Raw genomic sequence first — 7,246 nt, 5'->3', positions numbered from 1 at the left:
TTTGAGCAGTGCGTTCTCAATTAGCTGAGATAGAGGTGAAGAAGAAGCTTAGACATCAGCTGTGGCTGTGTCCATCCCACGTCTGCTTCAGTCTCTTCACTTCCCCCCAGGATTATTCAAGAACAACGCATGGAGTGTGAACCACGGCATCACATATCATTGACTGGATGGGAATTTTGATTCAGGTAACAGAACGTTTTATATCTGACATTGCTAAAGTTTGCATTGGAGTAAAAAGAGAATAGGCTTCTTGATGAAGTCCACCATCACAATTTTCAGAACCTATTGAACTCCAAATAAAGTGAAGTGTGTTTGTTTTCCTCTCACAGCAGAGTAAACAAGACAAAGGCCTTTAAAAGTCCAACTAGAGCATAATGCATAAATGAACAGGCTCCCAAAGCAGTCAAAGGTGTACACGAGAAAGCTTCCTTATTTGCTCTTATAAACATTTTATATGTATATTAACTGTTTTTATGGAAATGTGTGACCTGTTATCAAAGAAGGTACTCAAATTTGACTAATTAACATTGTTAAAGCCATAATACATACGCATGAAACCTTTGAGCATACCTTGAACCCTCCCAGTGACAGAACTCCCTCTGGTGTTCCCAAGCTCTTAGAGAAATGGTTTAGGCTGACATGCCCACCCCACCCCAACCCATATTTACCTACATTAACTTTGCTAACCAGCCTGTGGTTATTCCTCAACATGGCCACAGAGCGTTTTTGCATCTTGTGCTCATGAACAATAAATCACAAGGGAGGTTGACAACTTTAAATAATAATTTCCACGATCACATTACTGTGAAGCCCCTTGGGATTTATCTGGTACAATTTTCCTTCTTAAATTACCTGAGATCTTGTCAGTTGTGCATAGTCTGTGAACAAAATACTGATTAACAATGATGTATTAGTAGGATGCTATGTCTGAAAATGGATATGATAACTAGATTTGTTATTCCATTCTTGCTAATCCCTGTAACCAATGATTGTGGTGATGCAACCTCCAGTAATGATACCTACTGGAAGAAAAGGTACATTTAGTCAGTGCTACCCCTTCCGGTCTCTTGTTTCAACCTGTAGTCTGAACCCTTGAGATTCCCACATTGAACCATATGCAAATATTTTTGACAATTCTACAATAGAAACCTCATCAGGCGGAAGGATGTTTGATACGCTTTTTACATTTGTATCACAAACCATTTGTGAAAAAAAAAACAAGAAACAAACATGATGAATGTGGATGTTTTTAGACTTATACATGCCTCCTGTATGACACTATGATCCTGTGGCTCAGTTGGTAGAGCATGGTGTGTGCAACGCCAGGGTTGTGGGTTCAATTCCCACGGGGGGCCAGTACAAAAAAAAAAAATGCATGAAATCAAAATGAAATGTATGTATTCACTACTGTAAGTCGCTCTGGATAAGAGTGTCTGCTAAATGACTAAAATGTAAATGTAAATCAAGATGATACAGACAACAGCTTGGTATCATTATACTCCTTATAGTCTGCTCTAAAATATGGAGTAGAGTCTGAAATACAATTATTCATATGAATTTATTCAACATTATGAATATGAACTCTAAAGTACCCTTTTAGATTTTTTTTTATTTTTAGACATATTGTTTTAAACAAAATACTTTACAAGTACATCACATTTCCAGAGTGGGCGCTGCTACTTTTGAAGTAATTATCTATTATTTTAGCACCACCAACACAGTGAATGGGAAAATGGATTTGCTTAATGTGCAATCCTAAAGTAGGGCTTTGATTGGTTAATGACCTATAATGTCAATTTCTATGTATAAAATTGTTCCAAACACTATGTTTAAAAATAAGCGAAATCAAAAAGGATACTTTTGAGATATGCATATTCATATGTTTAATGTTTAATAAATGTATGTATCTTTTTATTCTTCTGAATCTAGATATACTCCATAATTTAGAGCACACTTTAAGGAGTATAATGACACCAAGATGTCGTCTGTATCATGTAAGGTTCACGAATTATAGGTTCTTACAAGAGGCATATATACAGTGCAGTCGGATAGGATTCAGACCCTTACCTTTTTCCACATTTTGTTACGTTACAGCCTTGTTCTAAAATGCATTAAATGAAAAACAATTATCATTAATCTACACACAATACCCCATAATGACAAAGGGAAAACAAGTTTATCGAAAAATGTAAAAAAAAGAGTAAAAAACGTATTTACATAGGTATTAAGACTGTTTGCTATGAGACTCGAAATTGAGCTTACATTCATCCTGTTTCTGTCACGTCCTGACCAGTAAAGGGGGTTATTTGTTATTGTAGTTTGGTCAGGACATGGCAGGGGGGTGTTTGTTTTATGTGGTTCGGGGTTTGTTGGGATGTGTGTTTATGTAGAGGGGTGTTTGTTTAGAGTATTCCGGGGGTTTTGGTTATGTTCTATGTATTTTAGTTCTATGCTCTATCTATGTTGTGTATTTCTTTGTGTTGGCCTGGTATGGCTCTCAATCAGGAACAGCTGTACATCGTTGTTGCTGATTGGGAGTCATACTTAGGTAGCCCTGTTTTCACATGTCCCTTGTGGGAAGTTGTTTTTGCATAGCTGTGTGTAGCCTGCATTACTGTTCGTTTTCTTTTTTTTCCCCAAAAAAAGTCAAGTGTTCAAATAAAAGTTAAAATGAGCACTCAACCCACTCCGCCTTGGTCCACGTCATACGACGACCGTTACAGTTTCCTTTGATCATCCTTGAGATTTTTATACAACTTGATTGGAGTCCATCTGTGGTAAATTCAATTGATTGGACATAATTGATCAATATAAGGTCCCACAGTTGACAGTGCATGTCAGAGCAAAAACCAAGCCATGAGGTCAAAGGAATTGTCCGTAAAGCTCTGAGACAGGATTGTGTTCGGGCACAGATCTGGGGAATGGTACCAAAAATATTCTGCAGCACTGAAGGGTCCCCAAGAACCCAGTGGCCTCCATCATTCTTAAATGGAAGAAATTTGGAACCACCAAGACTCTTCATAGAGCTGGCCACCCGGCCAAACTGAGTAATTGGTGGAGAAAGTACTTGGTCAGGGAGGTGAACAAGTACGCGATGGTCTCACTGACAGAGCTCCAGAGTTCCTCTGTGGAGATGGGAGAACCATCCAGAAGGACAACCATCTCTGCAGCACTCCACCAATCAGGCCTTTATGGTAGAGTGGCCAGACGGAAGCCACTCCTCATTGTACAGATTAAAAATATCTTTATGGTTCAGCACCAGAAAGCTACCATAAAGGTATTTTTGCTCTGTACTTTGTCCTTGAGTTTATTCCTCACCCTGTTGCTGTGATACAAGCTTGGGAAAGGGAAAAGTTTTGTACCTCAGGCTATGTCCCCTTATTGTGAGCTTCAAATATTTTAATATACAAACATTATCTTTTAAAGGCTTTAAGACATTCTCATTTAACCTGTACATTTAATTGTTTCAGAATTGTTTTATCTTAGCTCTCAAGCATTGCATATGTTGCTTGCCTGTTGCCAGTTTCTTGTTTCATTAAATATACTTGTTGGCAAACCAAGACATTATACTAGTTTTATTCTCTAATAAATCCTGGAAAGTCTTACCGTACCTCGGTCGATGTGGCCTTATACTTTCAGATTATAGTTTGTTTAATTATGCCAGTTTATTTCTGTCTGTACATGACTAGAAGCACTGCAGCATTTACAGCTAACTAGAGAATATAGACTGTATTTTCAGTAAAAGACAACACAGATGGTACTTGATAGGGATAGTGTAATGTTTTCAGCGGGCCTGACAAGTGTCATGGACATTGCTGTAATCAGACGGCACACCTTGTGCAGGATGCAAAAAGGCAAGCATGATAATTATCGGCGAAGATGCTGTTGGAGTTGGTCAGGTGCGACAGGACTTGAGAACATTGGCATCGAGAGAAAGCAAGCTAACAGCCTCCACAAACTTGTCCCCTTTAATGAATCTGTCTTTCCACCTTACTGGCTCAAATCAAACACTCATCCCCTGTATCTCGAAACAATTGTTTGGAGCCTTGGTACCCTTCCCCAAAGCTCTGCCCTCAGGACATATTCTCTGGATGCCTCAATAGCTGTGAAAGTGTCTCTCTAAAAATGTAGTAAATTAGCAAAGCTGGGAGATAAGATCAACAATGCCTTTAAATCACTCTGTTGAGAAATCAAGAGCCTTGAGCTGAAAAACAACAAGGAAAATCTACTTTGAATCTAAAGTGTAATACCAGATGAGACTGAAAGGCTAATGCTGTGAAGACATTACACTTATACTCAATTACATTTGGTTACCATATACAGTATCTAAAGAACATATAGCATGCTCTTTAGAACTGCGATATGCATTGCTATTTCAGATAATGTTGGAAAATGTTATTATCAATTAGTTTGTTTTGATTCAGAGTATGACAGTGCGCTATAAGGCTTCACCTGTGCCCTGTATAAAATTTTCTTCAAGAGACCACCCATTCAGATAGTTCCTTGTCAGTACTGACAATCACGAGTCTCCTAAGTAGTCCCCCTGATAGACCAGCAGAGAGAAACTGGGCTCTATTTTTGACTAGCGTCAAATGCACAGTCTTTGACAATTTTTACTTGTAAAAGCAAGCGCTCTACTATTTTCCAACCCTGGCTCCAGGTTTGGTAATTTACCTTCCTTACATCAGCTCGCTTGCTCTGAGGTGGGAGGGGTGGAAATATTTGAGGTGTGACCCCTAAAAACGTGTGCCAATGTTCCAATTTCAGGCAGCACTGCTGATAATGATTAAGACTGGTCTTAGCAGTAACGCAATTGGTTAAGGCATCGATTTTGCAAGTTGAGGCACACAGTAACTTATTAATAAGTAGCCTATAACCAATGTTTTCTTTATATATCACGAGCAGCAAAACAGTCAACAGACATTCTTATATTTTCTTTATATTGGACATACGTTTTGTCTGTGCAGCTTCTGTGAAAAGTTTGGACTCATTAGGCCTATGTGCGATGCCCTATGAATGAAAGGTGTCAGTGACTGAAGGAAGTATGTTTAGGAACATCAAGTTATTGCAATAGACTGCTTATTGTTTTTCCATTTTCATTTTGTAATTTTCCACTTTCTTGTTGGACCTACTGTGAGGGAAAAAAGTATTTGATCCCCTGCTGATTTTGTACGTTTGCCCACTGACGAAGAAATGATCAGTCTATAATTTTAATGGTAGGTTAATTTGAACAGTGAGAGACAGAATAACAACAAAAAAAATCCAGAAAAATGCATGTCAAAAATGTTATAAGTTGATTTCCATTTTAATGAGGGAAATAAGTATTTGACCCCCTCTCAATCAGAAAGATTTCTGGCTCCCAGGTGTCTTTTATACAGGTAACGAGCTGAGATTAGGAGCACACTCTTAAAAGGAGTGCTCCTAATCTCAGTGTGTTACCTGTATAAAAGACACCTGTCCACAGAAGCAATCAATCAATCAGATTCCAAACTCTCCACCATGGCCAAGACCAAAGAGCTCTCCAACGGTGTCAGGGACAAGATTGTAGACCTACACAAGGCTGGAATGGGCTACAAGACCATCGCCAAGCAGCTTGGTGAGAAGGTGACAACAGTTGGTGCGATTATTTGCAAATGGAAGAAACACAAAATAACTGTCAATCTCCCTCGGCCTGGGGCTCCATGCAAGATCTCACCTCGTGGAGTTGCAATGATCATGAGAACGGTGAGGAATCTGCCCAGAACTACACGGGAGGATCTTGTCAATGATCTCAAGGCAGCTAGGACCATAGTCACCAAGAAAACAATTGGTAACACACTACGCCGTGAAGGACTGAAATCCTGCAGCTCCCGCAAGGTCCCCCTGCTCAAGAAAGCACATATGCATGCCCGTCTGAAGTTTGCCAATGAACATCTGAATGATTCAGAGGACAACTGGGTGAAAGTGTTGTGGTCAGATGAGACCAAAATGGAGCTCTTTGGCATCAACTCAACTCGCCGTGTTTGGAGGAGGAGGAATGCTGCCTATGACACCAAGAACGCCATCCCCACCGTCAAACATGGAGGTGGAAACATTATGCTTTGGGGGTGTTTTTCTGCTAAGGGGACAGGACAACTTCACCGCATCAAATGGACGATGGACTGGGCCATGTACCGTCAAATCTTGGGTGAGAACCTCCTTCCCTCAGCCAGGGCATTGAAAATGGGTCGTGGATTGGTATTCCAGCATGACAATGACCCAAAACACACAGCCAAGGCAACAAAGGAGTGTCTCAAGAAGAAGCACATTAAGGTGCTGGAGTGGCCTAGCCAGTCTCCAGACCTTAATCCCATAGAAAATCTGTGGAGGGAGCTGAAGGTTCGAATTGCCAATCGTCAGCCTCGAAACCTTAATGACTTGGAGAAGATCTGCAAAGAGGAGTGGGACAAAATCCCTCCTGAGATGTGTGCAAACCAGGTGGCCAATTACAAGAAACGTCTGACCTCTGTGATTGCCAACAAGGGTTTTGCCACCAAGTCATGTTTTGCAGAGGGGTCAAATACTTATTTCCCTCATTAAAATGCAAATCATTTTATAAAATTTTTGAAATGCGCTTTTCTGGATTTTTTTGTTGTTATTTTGTCTCTCACTGTTCAAATAAACCTACCATTAAAATTATAGACTGATCATTTCTTTGTCAGTTGGCAAACGTACAAAATCAGCAGGGGATCAAATACTTTTTTCCCTCACTGTAACTGTCAAATTGCAGGAATTCCAATCGCTGTCCTTGGTGCTGAATCATCTTGTAGCGTAGGCTATTTGCCTGTTTGTTTGTTTACCTTCTACGTCGCAAAGTCACTAACAGGGCATATCAACAGCGATGTTAGGCTAATCTTATAATGTTTGGGCAATGTCCAATTGTCCATGGCTCGAACATGCAGTGCATTTTACAAATGTGAATGCAATGTTTGTAGACTAATATATCCATGTTGAAGCCAATAATGAAAAAGTAGATTGGCCACAGGGTTGTAATAACTAGGCCTATTGTCGGCTTAGTGTTCTATTTAATAAACTATATTGGTTTAAAAAAATAGACAGATTGTTTTCTGTTCAATTTGGTTAAGAAACAAAATTATTACAATGATTCACCATCCATGGCTTTATGGTGAGAACTTACATGGCTCAAATGCATTGCAATTTTGTCTGCTATTTCTGGAAATTTGCAAATATGAGCTGTAAGGTTTCATGATGTTTATAAAACATTACA

Source organism: Salmo salar, chromosome 20 (genome assembly GCF_965601325.2).
Source record: "Salmo salar chromosome 20, fSalSal1, whole genome shotgun sequence".
Lineage (NCBI taxonomy): Eukaryota > Metazoa > Chordata > Actinopteri > Salmoniformes > Salmonidae > Salmo > Salmo salar.
The sequence above is the reverse complement of the archived record's forward strand: the minus strand, read 5'-3'. Positions refer to the sequence as shown.